At 36.6% G+C, this 15542-nt stretch overlaps 1 protein-coding gene across 3 annotated transcripts in view; it reads left to right on the top strand.

Moving 5' to 3' along the window:
- Positions 1-2061: 2061 nt before the first annotated feature.
- LOC134851006 (uncharacterized) overlaps positions 2062-15542 on the top strand; it is a 100185-nt gene continuing 86704 nt past the window's right edge. For all 3 annotated transcript variants that reach the window (XM_063866881.1, XM_063866880.1, XM_063866879.1), the window contains exon 1: positions 2062-2076. The gene's annotated coding sequence lies outside the window, so the exon portion shown is untranslated. The remainder of the gene's footprint in view (positions 2077-15542) is intronic.

Below are 15542 nucleotides of genomic sequence, written 5' to 3'. Positions count from 1 at the left end.
CTTTTAACAAAAGCATTTTTGTCTTTTTGATCTTCTTTTCTTACAGGTTTTTTTTCTACAAAATTTTATAAATTCTGATTTTTTTTCTCACTAGGTTGCAGTAGATGTCTCTAAAAGTACTGTGATAAACACAAAACTTTGAAGCATTTTCAGCGAAGTGTTAATGCTTTTATCCTCACAGAAAAGAATTATTTCATCTGCATATTGAACTACGTTGCATGAGTTAGTCAGTTGCTTGCTAAGATCGTTAATGTAGAGGTTGAAAATGAGAAGTCCTAAGACAGTGCCTTGAAGAACACCTTCATGAAGTGAGATCCAACCAGCTTCAGTGTTATTTAGTGTTGTTTTCTGGCATCGGTCGCTTATTAAAGTTTTTTCTAAATCTATAGCAGGATCTGAAAAATTTAATTACCTAAATTTTTTTATTGGTTCTGCTCAAATGACTTCAAGAGTGCTAATGAAGAGCATGCAATAATATTGGTTTTTATCATTTGATTTTTTGAATGGTTCCGTGCAAGAAAAAAAAAGCATCAGTTGTTGAATAAGATGTTCTAAAGCCAGTATGAGTGTTGGCCAGTCAAATCAAAAATGTTTTGAGGTGAAAGTTATTCAATAGTTTGTTTTAAGAACGATTTTTCAAACGCTTTGATTATGCTCTAGTTTTCAGGCACTTCAGGATCATCTTAGCTTGCGAGTAAATAAATTTCAATTTTCAATTATTCATTAGAAAGACAAGTAAGATGCGTGTAGATTACCTTGCAACCATCTTTATGGGCCCATAATGGAATGTCACTTGGTCCTTGCGGCTTTTTTGCATTGAGTTTGAGAAGTTTTCTTTTCACTCTACGAAAGTTGTAAGCTGAACAAAAATGGAGTCAAGTTTTTGGGTTCGTTTTGATGTGGTTCTTCAGTAAGACAGCTCTTGTTGTCTTTTTCATAGAAACAGCCTAGTGTTGAAAGGTTATACTTAGGAAAGTTTGCTATTTTGAAGTTATTTTTTATGATCTCTCCAAAGAAAAACTTGTGGCAGAAAAATAAGGTTGGATACTTTTTTGGAGTCTTTGTGTTGTTAAAAATATTCCGTTTTTCACGTTCGGTTCTTTTTGAATTCAATAATTGCGATTTGAAACTATTGTCTTGTAAGTTGACTTTTGGTTTATTATGACTTAAAAAGATAACCTTTTGTAGAGCACATGTTTTAATTTTTTTCATTTATATTTCAACTGAATATGATGATCACTGCTTGTCGGTTTCTTTGCTGGTAGAAGTTTTCACATTTATATTTTTGTTTCAGATTTGATTTGAACAATTTTTCTGAGTGGTTCTTTGTTATGTATTTTTTGCTTGAGAGGAGTTTTTTCCCGGATACCTTAAGTTTGGTTTTGAAAACATTTGCCAAGTGACCTATTTTAATGGGGTGTAAATACGATTGATTTGTTTGTTGAGCCGTCCAAAAAATGTCGGTGATCATGCAGTCTATGAAGGATTTCGAGACAGAAGGATTTGATTTAAATCTGCCATCGAGAAAATTTAGTAGGAAAAGTGTGTCAAGTGATTCTTTATCGTCGATTTTAACATAATTTAGGTTATAATCGCCTGAAAGTATCATTTTTTTGTTAAATGATCGTGCATAGTCAGTCGACTGAGCAATTTTTATTTTGAATTCATTTTTGCTTATTTTGTTTGAGTTGTAAGTTATTTTTAAAAGGGTGGCTCTCTCGTTTCTATTGGATGAATTTTCAAAGTCAATCCAAAAACTATCAAACTCTTTTTGCATAAGAATTAATTCTTCGCGTATTTTTGAGGTAAGGTTTTTTGGGCACTAAAAGCGTGACGCCGCCTCTTTTTGTTTGCCTGATGGCTTCGACTGATCTATCACATCTAAATGATACAAACTTCTCAGTATCTAGAGCCCATAATTTTTAATCGCTTGAGTCATTTAGCCGCGTTTCCGAAAAAACGAACAAAACTTTATGATCATTCGTTTTCACAAGTAATTTAAGGCCTGAACTTTTCATGGCTAAACTTCTGCAATTTAGATGAAAAATTGTTGTGATAAGTTTATTAAATAGATGTCCTTTTCTTTTGTTCAAACCGTGTGTTTTCAGATGATTTGAGCTAGAGGCATGAAAATTTGATTAATTAAATTTACGAATACGAAAATTTGTCCAAAGTCCTCCCGCCTCTAGCATAGGGCGGGTGAAGGTTTATCCCTCAATCTATGGTATTTGTTTGTTATCGGAGCTTCATCATTAGATCAAGCAATCAAAGTTGCAAAACATCCCACTCAAAAACGACTCGCAGGAAAATACTTTACTGTCAGTGGGATAGGATTCCACCGAAATAACAGAAACCCCCTGAAAAGTCTGCAAAAGCTGCTTGTACGAGGATCACTGAGGAATAAAAGCAATCTTGTCATCTGGCACGACGTTATTAGTAATACCATCAACGCTCATCATAGCAGCTACGACGAACCGTGCACAGCTGAAGAACTCCTCGAAATCATCGAGCCATTCAAACATCTAATCAGTGCATTTTTGTACGCCCGTCGAAGAGGAAGTACAGGGATTTTTGCCGACTACTAGAGTTAAAAACTGAGAACCTTACGATAATCAACGTTCGCAAACACTTGATACCAGAAAGGAAGAATAAAGGAAGTTTAGTACTGGAACTACAACTCCTGCGGACTGTTTAACGAAGCAAGCGAAATCTTCGTAAACTAGTCTTAAAGAAAAGGTCGAAAACTATAAAACGAAAATCAAAAAGGAAACCGAAGAACAAGAAGCAGTAAAATACCCAGGTAAAATCTATCGCTTTTCTTTTAACTTGCTCTGTAGCTTTTGATGTTTAATTATCTTGGAGCGGCGGAGTGAGCTGAGAGAATTGTATTGATTAACGTGGTCAAGAGTACTCAGTTCTTTATTGCTTTTGTAGCTTTTGAGGTTTAATTATCTTGGAGCGGCGAAGTAGGAGGGAAGTGATTCTAAGAAACTTCATTTTTTTTCTTGCTTTGTAGCTCCTGAGGTTTCGTTCTCTTGGAGCGACAAATCCAGTAGAGAGTGAGGTCATCAAAAATTTTCCCCAAAAATTGCCATAAAGGCACAATATCAGTGAGTGATCCCTTTGAGCCTTGGGAATGCAAAATTTGCCAGGAAATATATAAAAACCCCCTAGACAAAGTCATCGAGTGTGAGTGTTACCTTGAACACAACTGTGCAAAATGCCTTAAAACGCCTGACGCAGCCTATCAGTAAATGAGCCAAACTACTGTAATCTGGTGTTGCACAGCTTGCTGTCCAACTGTGAAGCAAATTATCAGCAAAGAACAGGGAAGTGGAACCGATCAATCGACCAAAAAGTTAAGAGCAGATCTCGACACAACTATGGATAACATGAACATATGATGAATGATCTCTATAAATTCATAGCAGGACCATCTCACGGAAAGGTTGATTAAAAGACAGGAGTCTGGAAAGAAGTGATAAATTGGAAAGTGAAACCTTTGAAAGAGATCATCTTAGAAGCAACAGAAGAACAAAAGAGAGAAGAAGCTGAAGCAAACCGAAAAAAAAAGAACATTGTGATCTAAAAAGCCAAGGAGAGTGCAGCTACTGACAGTGAATCAAGGAAAAAAGAAGATAACAAAATAGTTGAAAATTTTTTATCAATTATCGAAAAGAAGATTAATAAATTGTGAAAACGATCCGACTCGGTCGGAAAACCGATGAGGATATAAAAAGACCATTCAATACAGCTAGTTTCCTTCAATACTGAACAAGATATTAGTGCAATAAACCGAAAGTTGCCAAAGTTGAAAAAACCCTTTGCAGAAATCAGAAATCTCAGAATTAGCCCGCATCGATGTTTGAAACAAAGAGAAGAAGTGCGAAACCTAGTTACGAAAGCAAAAAAACTTGAACGATCAGGAAGAAGTAAACTATGTATATCTGGTTCGAGGAACGCATATACTAAAAGTCAAGAAGAAAGCACGACCAGAAAGTTAAACCCCTAGTACAAAAATATTGCCACTCTAACACAAACAAAACATCAGGAATTAATCAAATTCATTGAAGATAAAAAGAACCCACCAGATGTAATTGCTGTAGTAGAAGCAAAACCGAAAAAGTCCAAAACCGAGTGGAATACAGTTTGGTACAAAATTAACAACTATAACATTGAGTCAGTAAACATGAATCCAAACGATTGCAGGCGAGAAATTTTAATTTTCATAATTAAAGATATAGACTTTTGCATTAAACAAAACCCGAACGAGTTACAAGAAATGATGATTTGTGACATTGCTATGGATCGGAAATTCATCCGCTTGGCAGTTGTCTACCGGAGCCCAAATTCACCAGAAATGAATAACGACTGCCTTTGCCAATCAATCAAAGAACTATGCGAAAAAGATGTGAAGGATTATACTGTAATATTGGGCGACACAAACTTTCCTTCAATCAACTGTGATGATTGCAGTACAACCGAGAACGAGGAGAGCAAAGAATTCAAATTTCTATAAGCAATTAGGGATGCATTTCTGACCCAACACATCGATGGACCAACTCGCATTACTGCCGGAGATAAACCATCACTACTAGATATAGTTTTAATTGATGCCGGTCTAAGCCACCTAAACACTAATATCCAACCACCTCTGGGACAGAGCGACCACATTCTCATAGAAGTGGAGTTACTCGCGCAACGCAAAATTAGTAAGACCATAATTAGATACAGCTTCACTAAAAGAGACTACGACCCAATGAGAGATGAAGTAAAAAATTTGTCGTTTCTTGACAGTGAAGACAATGTTGAAAAACTTTGGACGGATTTGCGCGAACTCCTGATTGAACTAACAAAAAAGTTTGTACCATTAACTAGGCTCAATCCAGAGTGTAGAAACAGCTTACTATTCACCAATATCACTCGACAGGCAATCAGAGCAAAAAAGAAATACTGGAAAAAGTTTTGCTGCAATAGAAAAAAAGTAAATTTTGAGAACTATAAAGAAAAAAGAAATACTATTAAGACAGCTATTCGAAATGATCAAAAGGCAAAGGAAAGTGAAATAGCTAAGGATGTAAAAATGAAACCAAAAAAGTTCTGGAACTGTGTGGGGCAGAAAACCGTGTTACAAAATGCAATACCAGCTTTAGTGCAGGATGATGGATCTTTAACGACGAATGAAATCGAAAAAATTGAAGTTTTGTCAAAGTTCTTCTCATCAGTCTTCTTACACGAACCACCAGGAGAATGGAAGATTCCAGAATTGGATATCACCCATCTAACAGAGGACTAAGAATTAACAGAGCAATTATTGAAAGAGCAACTAGACTCACTCAAAACATCGAAATCTCCATGGCCCGACGAAATTCACCCGAAACTTCTGTTTGAAATGAGAGATTTCCTGAGTCCAGTTCTAAAAAAAAACTTTCTACAAATCTTGGGACGAAACGAAGCTCCTCAAGACCGGAAACTTGCTCACATTTCCTCTATCTTCAAAAAAGGGGAAAAAGTCGTTAGCTGACAATTATCGTCCAGTAAGCTTAACATCAATAGTTTGTTAAATATTTGAGAAATTAATTAGAGCACATCTTATGGAACATCTAAAAAAAAGAAATCCTTGTAAATGAACAGTTTGGTTTTCTGCCCGGTATATCATCACAATTACAACTACTGAGAGTGCTGGTTGATTTTACAAAAACAATAGATAGTCGACGAGAAACGGATGTTATCTACTTGGATTTCAAGAAAGCGTTGGACTCGGTTCCGCACAAAAGACTGATAGAAATCCTAAAACAAAATGGAATAAAAGGAAAAACACTGGGTTGGATCAACGGGTTTTCATTAACAAGACGACAAAGAGTTGTGATAAGCGACAGTTGATCTGAATGAAAAGATGTTCTGAGTGGGATTCCCCAATGATCTGTACTGGGACCTGTTTTGTTTGTAGTATATATAAATTCAATTCCAAACACAGTCAAATCAAAACTGTATTCATTTGCAGACGATGCAAAACTATACAGAGAAATTACCAGTAACAAAGACGTTGAGTTGCTGCAAGAAGATCAATGGATAAGAAAATGGAAGAATGGTCAAAAAGTAAATTTTTTGCATTTTAATGAAAATAAAGGTGTACATATGATAATCTCAAATGGAGGATCAAATCGTGAAACAAGATCATATGATTTTTACGATAAACAGCTTGAAACCGTAGGAGAAGAAAAAGACCTTGGAGTGATCATCGATAGTAAACTCTCCTTTGACTCCCATATCTTTGCAAAAGTTATACCATATCACTATACCTGTATTTTTAAATGTTTATAAAGGCCTCATAAGGCCTCATTTGGAGTTATGTAATCAAACCTGGTACCGGCGATTAAAGAAGGACACAAGATTAACCGAAAATGTACAACGACGAGCGACACGAATGGTAAAAGGGCTGCATACACTAAGCTACAATGAAAGGTTAAAGAAACTAGAACTACCGTCACTTGAATACCGCAGAAGTCGAGGAACAATGATCGAAATGTTCAAAATAGGTTACAACCGTTATGACCCAAAAGCTACAAAAAACATGTTCGAATTGAAAAGTCGTGACACAAGGACAAATAACAAAAAAGGGATAACGAAGAAGGCCAACTTTGAATTGCGTAAAAACATTTTTATCATTAGATCAGCTACAGATTGTAACATGTTGCCAGGAGAAGTAATTGACTCGAAGACCTTGAACGCTTTCAAGAACAACCTGGACAAACATTGAAAGAAAAGCGGAATTAATAAATTTGAGACTAGTTAATCGAAAAAGAGTACATCATGAGCTGGTCGATAGAGGCGACAAAACGCTCAGAAAAAGAATTGAACTGAACTGAATAATATTTTCGTTATTTTCGTTTTTTTTGAGATGCGATTAAAATTTATCAGAGAACCCTGATTTGGATGGACTTCTCTAGATTGAAGAAGTTTGAGTTTATTAGAGTGTGAGGTATTGTTTTGGAGTTCAGGATAAATAATCATAAAAGATATAATAGTATTACTAATATTTAATGTAATAAATATAGCTAAAACAAATTTTAGAATTTTGATCAAAATAAAAGTAAAAATCATAAAGTGAACTCATGCAAAGCAAAGGTATTGTAAGTCCTATATAGTCAGGTTGAAGTTCCATTCGATAACTTCTGGTTCGACAAGGTTCACATTAACATAAGAATATCTAAAAGCAAGGGTTGGAAGGAGTGTAAAACTATGAAAAGAACTTCCACTTTAATTTGAGAATACGTTCTTTGAGCATGCCGGGGTTTCTGAGGTAGAATCGTTTCCATAGTAAATTTTGTTCTACAACAAATTTTACACCAAAAATTTCCAAATTGGAACACCAGTTGAATTTTTGGTAAAGTGAAGAGTTCGGAACATGAACTTAGATCAAAAGCGCAGAAGGATTCCCACTCAATGCCATACTGCCCATTAATTTTTTTCGACAAAAATAACAGCTACGTCAGCACCTGGAAAAAAAATAACGGCAGAACACCAAGTTTGATGAGAGCGTCTTTATAATTTAATTGGTTTGATACGCATCTAATTATTTTTTGTTAGGACTTTCATTTATCTTCAGATCACTTTTTGAGGCTGTCCAGCAAGGTGATGCATTCAAATGGTAGGCTCAATGGTTGACTTATAGACATTCAGCTTTTTTTGAATTTTTGAACATATAAATGAGACGAGCAATTCGGTTTGAACATATAAAACAACTTTAAACCTGAAGCAGTTTTTGCCTGTAGTTGACAGGTCCATTTCAATTCGTTCGACTCGAATAGACCGGGATCTTTAACCGAAGTCACTTTTGCTCAGACATTATTATCGAGATCAAATGATTTTTGGTTTTGAAGAAAAAAAATAAAGCTGAGCATTTCTTGGCATTGAAAAATCACAAACTGCTGTCCCTCCAAGATTGAAGGGCCTGAATGTCAGAGATAAGAAAATCATATTTATCTCCTGAAAATAAAAGTTTCAAGTCGTCGGCAAAAGATATCATGAAGTATGGAAGATGTTGTTTGGCATGTCAATTATAAAAATCAAGAATAGCAGAGGACCCATTAATGAACCTTGAGGGGCGCATGATTCAACTGAGCGCACACTGGAATCAGAGTTTTTCTTTCTTACTACTTGCTTACGATATGAGAGGCAGTTTTCCAGGAGTGAGTTAACTTTCATGAGAACGCCTAAGGTCTCGATCCTCTTTAGAAGGACGGAATGATTGATTTTATCGAATGCCTCAGCAAAATCAAAAAATAGCGTAATTCAGAAAGATTGATATCGTATTTGTTAATCTGACTAAAACATGATAATAATTGTGGTACAGTAGATTGTCTGGGCATAAGTCCACACTGGTTTGAACAACTAATACCATGGAAAGTTGGAAACAAGCAGATATACATCAGCTTCTCGAAAGCTTTAGATAACAGGTTCAAAGGTATTAGGTCGATAATCAGTGATTTCGCATTTGCTTCCATCTTTGTGAATTGGCGTAATGATACCTGTTTTCCATTCGGATGGACAGGCGTATAAGCGAAAAATTTTGCGAAACAAATTGAACGCTGAAAAATGAATCTCATTGGCAGATTCTTTCAAAACAAGGGGTGGCAAACCAACAATGCTTCGGCTCTTAGTTTAAATAAAAACTGGAATTCAATTAAAACTTCAAGTTTCGTAATAAAAAATTCATTGTTAGAAAAGAATCGTCAACACGGTGGCATTACTATGGTTCCGTTGTCACTGACAAAAGAAGCGAACTAGTCATTGAAAAGTTCAGAATTCACAAAATTGGTAGTGGCTTCCAAATGCCCCCTTCTCATGGTACACGGCAGGTCATGGCGTCTTAAGCTTTTGAAATATTTAAAAATTTTGGGTATTGTGGGCTGAAAACAGTTTGGCCTCATATTTGGCCAAATCATATTCTTGAAGCTCAATATATTGGGAACTTTCAGCGGCTACTTTTTGCCGGGAGGAAAATGAATGATTTTTTGAATGCGAGACCCTAAGCGTAATATACCCTAAGTGTAATTTCTGTCGATGTCTCGTTTTCGAGGTGGTACTCTTTTTTATGCTGTAAAAAAGCCAGGTATGCCGGTTTCTGATTATCACATTAAAATTAGAGTAACAAATTGCCTCAAACTGTTTGTTCAGTAAAAAATTTTCTCAGTAATGAAAAGCCACATCTACAATAACTCAGGTGACTTGAATTCTTTTTATCCTACAATGAATCACGTAGTTGGGTATTCAGAACAACGCCAATACCACTGTCATCACATATGTTAAAATTGTAGAAAAAAGTTCATGACGATCGTTATCAGTAGCTGTTTCAGCCTTGTTAACTAAAATAAGATCAAGCAGGTTGGCGGAAATTGTCTGGAAAGTCACCAGTTGGCTGAAATTGAACTTGTCACAGAGTTCTAAGACCTATATTCAAGGTCGTCTTCTAACAAGCATGCTTCCTAGTTGACAAATTCTATGTTGATTTCCCCAGCTATTAGTACATCAAGCGATTTTTACAAAAATACAAAAATAGATCCGAAATGTACAATAATGATCTGTTCTTTAGAGGGAGGAAGGTGTTGAAAACATAAGGAATAGCTTGAATTATCTCAACAAACAAAAACTTTGTCGAGTCCTTCACCATCTTCTAGTGTGCCCAGAACAGAAGCACTGATACCAACCTGTAGAGCCACATAGATACGCTGCTTAAGGAAAAGTATCGACTTGGGTTCTTGCGTAGCAGACGATAGACGTTTACCAAGCGCGCGTAGGAAACTGTACGTGACGGGCCCACAACCACCTTGGACTTCAAAGGCCAGCGGAGCAAAGACATAAGATGAGCAAAGTACGTTATCATTTGAGAGATTGAATACAAACTCGAGCAATTTTTCGAAATCAACAATTTTTAAGCAATAACTGCTCTTTGGGGTTGGGTTGTAAACACAGCAGAGTAAAAAATAATTTTCATTAATTTTAATCTTACAAAGTGCACACGATTGCTGAAGTTGACTACTTAGTTAGGATAATTCAATGGAAACCTGGAAAATTGAGGAATTAACGCCAATCAAGACTCCCTCATAGCTGGTGCTTCTTCCATTAATTTCACGGTCACCTAGATAAAAAATCTACTGCGGTAACGTTAGTTCATTGCAGCTGAAATCTTTTGTGAGCCAGGTTTCAGTTGCCAGTAATACAGAAGGTTCCTTATTCAGCACTGCATTAGCAAACAAAATCGACGTTGCAATCTGAAAAGACTTCTGGCATTGAAAGTTAGTACGGTTATTGTTAGTAGTTAATTTGTGTTGACATTGATTCGGTGACTGGGCTTTCCAAAAAGACCTCTTTTCTGATTTGGTTTTGCCTCCATCTAAAAGCTCTCGTCTTTTTTCAAAATTTTGTTTTCGATAATTTGGTTGCTAGCGGAAAGGCTTTTCGGGTTCACAGGTTAACTTCTGATATGTAGGCCTCCCAGGCCTCTGACGACCAGCTCTTTCCTGGACGTCCATTTCGTCATTCCATAAACCATGCGTCATTTATTTCAGACGCCAATAGTTTGTCTAGTCTTGATTTGAAAACGTGTACACTCTCGCTTGATGTTACTGTTTCGGGTAACGGGTTCCAGTCGTTGATGGCTGCAACTGTAAAGAAATATTGTCTAGCAGTAGTTGTGATCTTCTTGGTCACATTCTTGAAAAAGTTTCTTCTTGTGTCTTTTTCGTTGTTTGTAAAAAATCCTTCAGTCGCTGCTGTATCGTATCATAGACCGTTCAGAATTTTGAAGACTTCAATCATTCTACCGCGTTTGCGTCTATACTCGAGTGTTGGTAATTTCAAAATCTGAAGTTGTTTCAAAAAGCTGTATTTGCGTACCTAGAATAAGTTTCGTTGCGCATCACTGAGCATTTTCAATCGTAATTTTGTCTTTTTTAAGGTATGGATTCCATGCCTGATTTGCATACTCCAGATGTGTTCTTACTAAGGCTTTGTACAGGGTCGTTAGAATTTTAGAGGTCAAGTTCACGACACTTTTCCTGATTATCGCGACTATACTGTTTGCCACTGTCGTCTTTTTGGCAATGTGCTCACGGTATTGTAATCTTGAATCAACGATAACTCCCAGATCTTTTTCTGATTCAACTTTGCTCAGTTGTTTTCCGCCATTTAAGTATAGTTCCGCTCAGATTGTTTCGTTCTGCCCGTTAGGGTGAGTTTATGACATTTAGTCAGATTGAACTTCAATAAACTGCTTTTAGCCCATTTGGAAATTTCATTCAGATCAAATTGTAGTTTTTCTTCTTGAGTCTCATAAGTAATTGATCTGAATATTTTGGCGTCATCTGCGTATAGAAGCATAGGGGATGTAATGCCATCCGTCGTCGAGTTGATTTATAGCAAAAAAAGTATTGGTCCCAGGACATATCCTTGTGGGACTCCGCTGACAACTGGTGCCCACTCCGAAAAACTTGTTGCCCGTTGTCTCCTATCCGTTAAGAACGCTGTGATACAATTTACAGTTTTCGCTTTGATTTGGATATTGTGTTCAATATTATTTTGTAGGGAACGCTATCAAAAGCTTTTTGGAAGTCAATGTACACTATGTCTACCTCATAACCCCTGTCTAGTTCCGCAGTCCAGTCGTCGAGCGCTTTTAGTAACTGGAGAGTCGTTGATCGACCTGGTTAGAAACCATACTGTTTGTCTGATAAGATGTTGTTTTGTCTCAAAAATTCAAACAGGTGTCTTCTTATCACTTTTTCCATTATTTTGCAACAGATTGATGTGAGGCTAACAGGTTTGTAATTATTTGGGTCACTTTTTGCGTCTTTTTTGTGAAACGCCGTTATATTTGCGCATTTCCAATCTTCGGGTATTTCTCCTTTATCCCAGGAATTTTGCATTAAAGAACACAGTAATTCAGCTAATTCATAACGGCATTCGTTCAAAATCTTTGGGTGGACATTGTCAGCTCCCATCGATTTGGTGGTATCTAACGCTGCAAGTTCATGTAGTATTAACTCTTTAGAGAGATATAGATCATCTGATATTTGCTGCTCATGGAGATCCAATAAATCCAAATTGCCAGGTGTTTCTCTTGTGAAAACTGAATTGAAGAAATCAGACAGGGCAGTAGCTTTCTCCTTGTCGGTCTTTGCCCGATTTTTGTCGCTAATTTCGAGTGCAGGTATCGTCTCAGTGGATTCAATTTTTTGTTTACATAGTTCCAAAACTTTTTACTTTTTAGGTTGCTGTTTTATGCTTTTTGATAAAACTTGTTCATGTATTCGAACACAATTCCGTGTCAGTTTTTTGACTTCGTTTCGAGCCTTCGAGTATTTTCGTAATTTTCTGGTGTTTTATCTCCCCTGATATCTCTCCAATTTTTTTGTTTTTCACGAACTGCATCTCTCACTGCGGATCTCATTGGCATTTTGTTTTGCTTCATACGAATTTTAATTTTAGGGATGAACTTCTTAACAGCACAATCGAGAGTGCTTTTAAATTTTTACCAGTTTTGCTCTAGTGTTTGCGATTCTTCATACATTATGTGGGTGTTTAACTCTGATCGGAGTTGCACGTAGCTCCCTTTGTTGTAATTCAGTCTCCCTTTACATTGCTTTGTTGTCCAGAGATCAAATTTTGTTTGGATTAGTGCGTGATCACCCTTACCCAGCGGTGAGATGTATTCTATGCTAGGTGGTTCCAGAGTTTTGTCGCTAGTATGGATGGTTCGTTGTTTTTGGTCACACGCGTTGGTCTATCAATAAGTTGATCGAGATAAGAATCTTTTACCGCTTCAATAAATTGGTGTTCCTTGCTGTTCTCGTCATGATTCATGCTGATATATTGCCAATCTACATCTCATTTCTCCTAGTACAATGTATCTAGAACGGTTAGATCCAATGCTTCTTAAGAAGTTGTTAAGGTTGTAGTTGTTTTCGGGGGTTGATGATGGGCTCCGATAGGTTGAAGCTATCACAAATTCTTTCTTTGTTAGCAGTAAATTGTATACTTGCAGTTCCTCAAATCCAGATTCATCGTTTATTTCCTTGTAGTCGATGTCCTTTCGAATATAAAACAACATGCCTCTCCCCTTCTCGTTCGGATTCATGTTTTTTTGTTTTAAATTGTAGCAGTCGAGTTTGTGCCAAATTGGGTTCCACATGGTTACAGAATTCTTGGGTTTCGCTTCAGTAGGGGCAATGATGTGTGGTAACATATTTACTTGTTGTACTTGTACTTGTAGTTCAATGAATTTATCAGGAGTTAATGTGTCTACATTACCGAACCAGAGCTCAAAATGTTCTCTGTATCTGGCGTTGTTCTTTGCAATAATTCTATCTCTGTTTTCTTTACTCTGATGATTTTGTTACCTCTGACAATGTGTTTGAAGTTCCCGGGTTCCTTCAGGGGCTTTGTGTATAATAAGATTCTTTTTCCTTCTTAAGTCTTCTTCCCGTTTCTGTTCTGCTTCAGCTTCCAAAGTTATGTCTTTCAAGGATTTGGTGACCTGAGGCTCTACTTTCCAGGCATTATCTTTCACTGTGCTTGATCCCATTGTTGGCTGTGATTTGGTTTTCGTTCCATTCATGAAGTAGTAGAAGTCCTCCAATAGACCCTTCACGGAATCAACCGCCTTACCCAGGTCGTTCCTCATTTTAGTTATCTCCGGATTCATTTTTGGAGCGGTTGCACCCTTAATTAGGCTTTTCAATTCGGGTGTACATGTGTCAATACACCATATGCTCTTACTTTTAGACATGATTTCGTAAACTGCCGATGCCATTTTTGAGCATTTTGCGCATAAAAGTTTGGCGCAGTTATCGCATTCCATTACTTGATCCATTGGATCTCCGAATTCTTTTTACAATCAACACAAATCCAGGCATCATTGGCGTGTGATTTGTTTAGATTTCTCCTGGTACGGTTACTCATTTCTACAGACTTCACCTAGGCCGCTCCGAAACAAATGTAGCTACCAGAAAAAAATCTATAAAAAAAGATAATCTAATCTTACTTTTTCTTGTTTTTCTTCTGATTCTTTTTTTGAGGCCTGCTTCTCTGGGTCTTTCTTTCGTTTCTCTTCTTTGATTTTCTTTTTCTGAGCAGTGGACGATTTTTCTTGACGAGTGATTCAAGGTTTGTGAACCGCTGAAAAATCGTTTCCAATAACTTTATTACCAAGTTCTTTGAGGGATGTTTTTTCCTGAGGTTTGATTGGTACCACCACTTTTTTTGTTTGCGGAATGAAATTAATTTCTTTCCGGCTGTTATTACTAGAGTATTAAGATTCTTAATTAATGTTTTTAATTCTGGAAAAAAATGTTTTGCGTTTTCTCTCTGGCAATAAATAATCGCCTTAAATCGCCAGGTATGTTTTCTGAGCGTATTGATCAGATTCGGGACTTTTTCTGCTTTCTGATCGTTCAGTATGTGTTTGGTAATTGTGTTGTTTAGCACGTCGTGCTAAAGGATGATGTCTCTTGATTTACGTAGTTTTTCCATTTCTAAGCGAAAGTCAAGGTTCAAAACTTTGTGGATAGAGTTGGGGTTGAGACTCAATCCTTTCGATGCAAAGCTGATGCGGGATAACACTCTCTTCGAATCGTTGGGGGCTACTTTGGTTGCGGTTTTCAGGGAGCTAGCTCCGATTATAAACACCATTACCAGTCAAAACTCTTCACCCACGAAGCTAGAGGCGTGGGACTTGTTTTTATTAGTCGCATAGCCGTATTATTACTTTAACGCTCACTAACGTTCACTAGTGTAAACATTCGCTATTTAAAAAGTTTACCACAACAATTAGGCTAATTCAAGATATATCACATTGAATGACATCTTGGATATTAGGGTAATAGGACTTGGGTTTCAAGTTAAGGTGCAAGTCAACATCACTAGATTGGCAGTCCAAATATTTTCGCACTGAGCCATCATCATCTTGGGAACTCATATTCATTTGCATATGACACTTTTTAAAAAGTTTCGTAGGACATTTTTTTTGAGATGAGATAAAAATTTATCAGAGAACCCCGATTTGAATGAAATTTTCTAGATTAAAGAAGTTTTAGTTAAGGAGATTTTGAGGTATTGTTTTGGAGTTCAGATAATAATTAATAAAACGAACAATACTAATAGTAAGAAAGCTATCCAGAATCTATAAACTACATAAAAACTAAAATAAGCTTCGCGCTCCCGAGGAGCTCTATACTTTGTATAAGGGGTTGCAGATTGCTGCGCAAAGTTCAATTTATTGAGAACTCTATTAGCGCTATTGTAGAGAAAGGACGGCTGAGAATTATTAACATTACGACGATGTATTCAATGCTGATTAAAAATTTCCTTGATGAAATGATAGAGTTTGCTGATATAAATGCATTTTTATAATTCTGGTATGGCCCTATCCAGCTTTTGCACTTCCCGTAACTAAACGGTAGGGCCTCTTCTGCAATTTAAAAAATCGTAATAGTAGTAATTAACGTAATAAATATAGGCACTAAAATGGTTTAAAAAAGTGA

Source organism: Symsagittifera roscoffensis, chromosome 7, assembly GCF_963678635.1.
Source record: "Symsagittifera roscoffensis chromosome 7, txSymRosc1.1, whole genome shotgun sequence".
In the NCBI taxonomy this organism is placed as follows: Eukaryota; Metazoa; Xenacoelomorpha; order Acoela; family Convolutidae; genus Symsagittifera; species Symsagittifera roscoffensis.
This window is presented reverse-complemented; position numbering and strand designations above follow the sequence as displayed.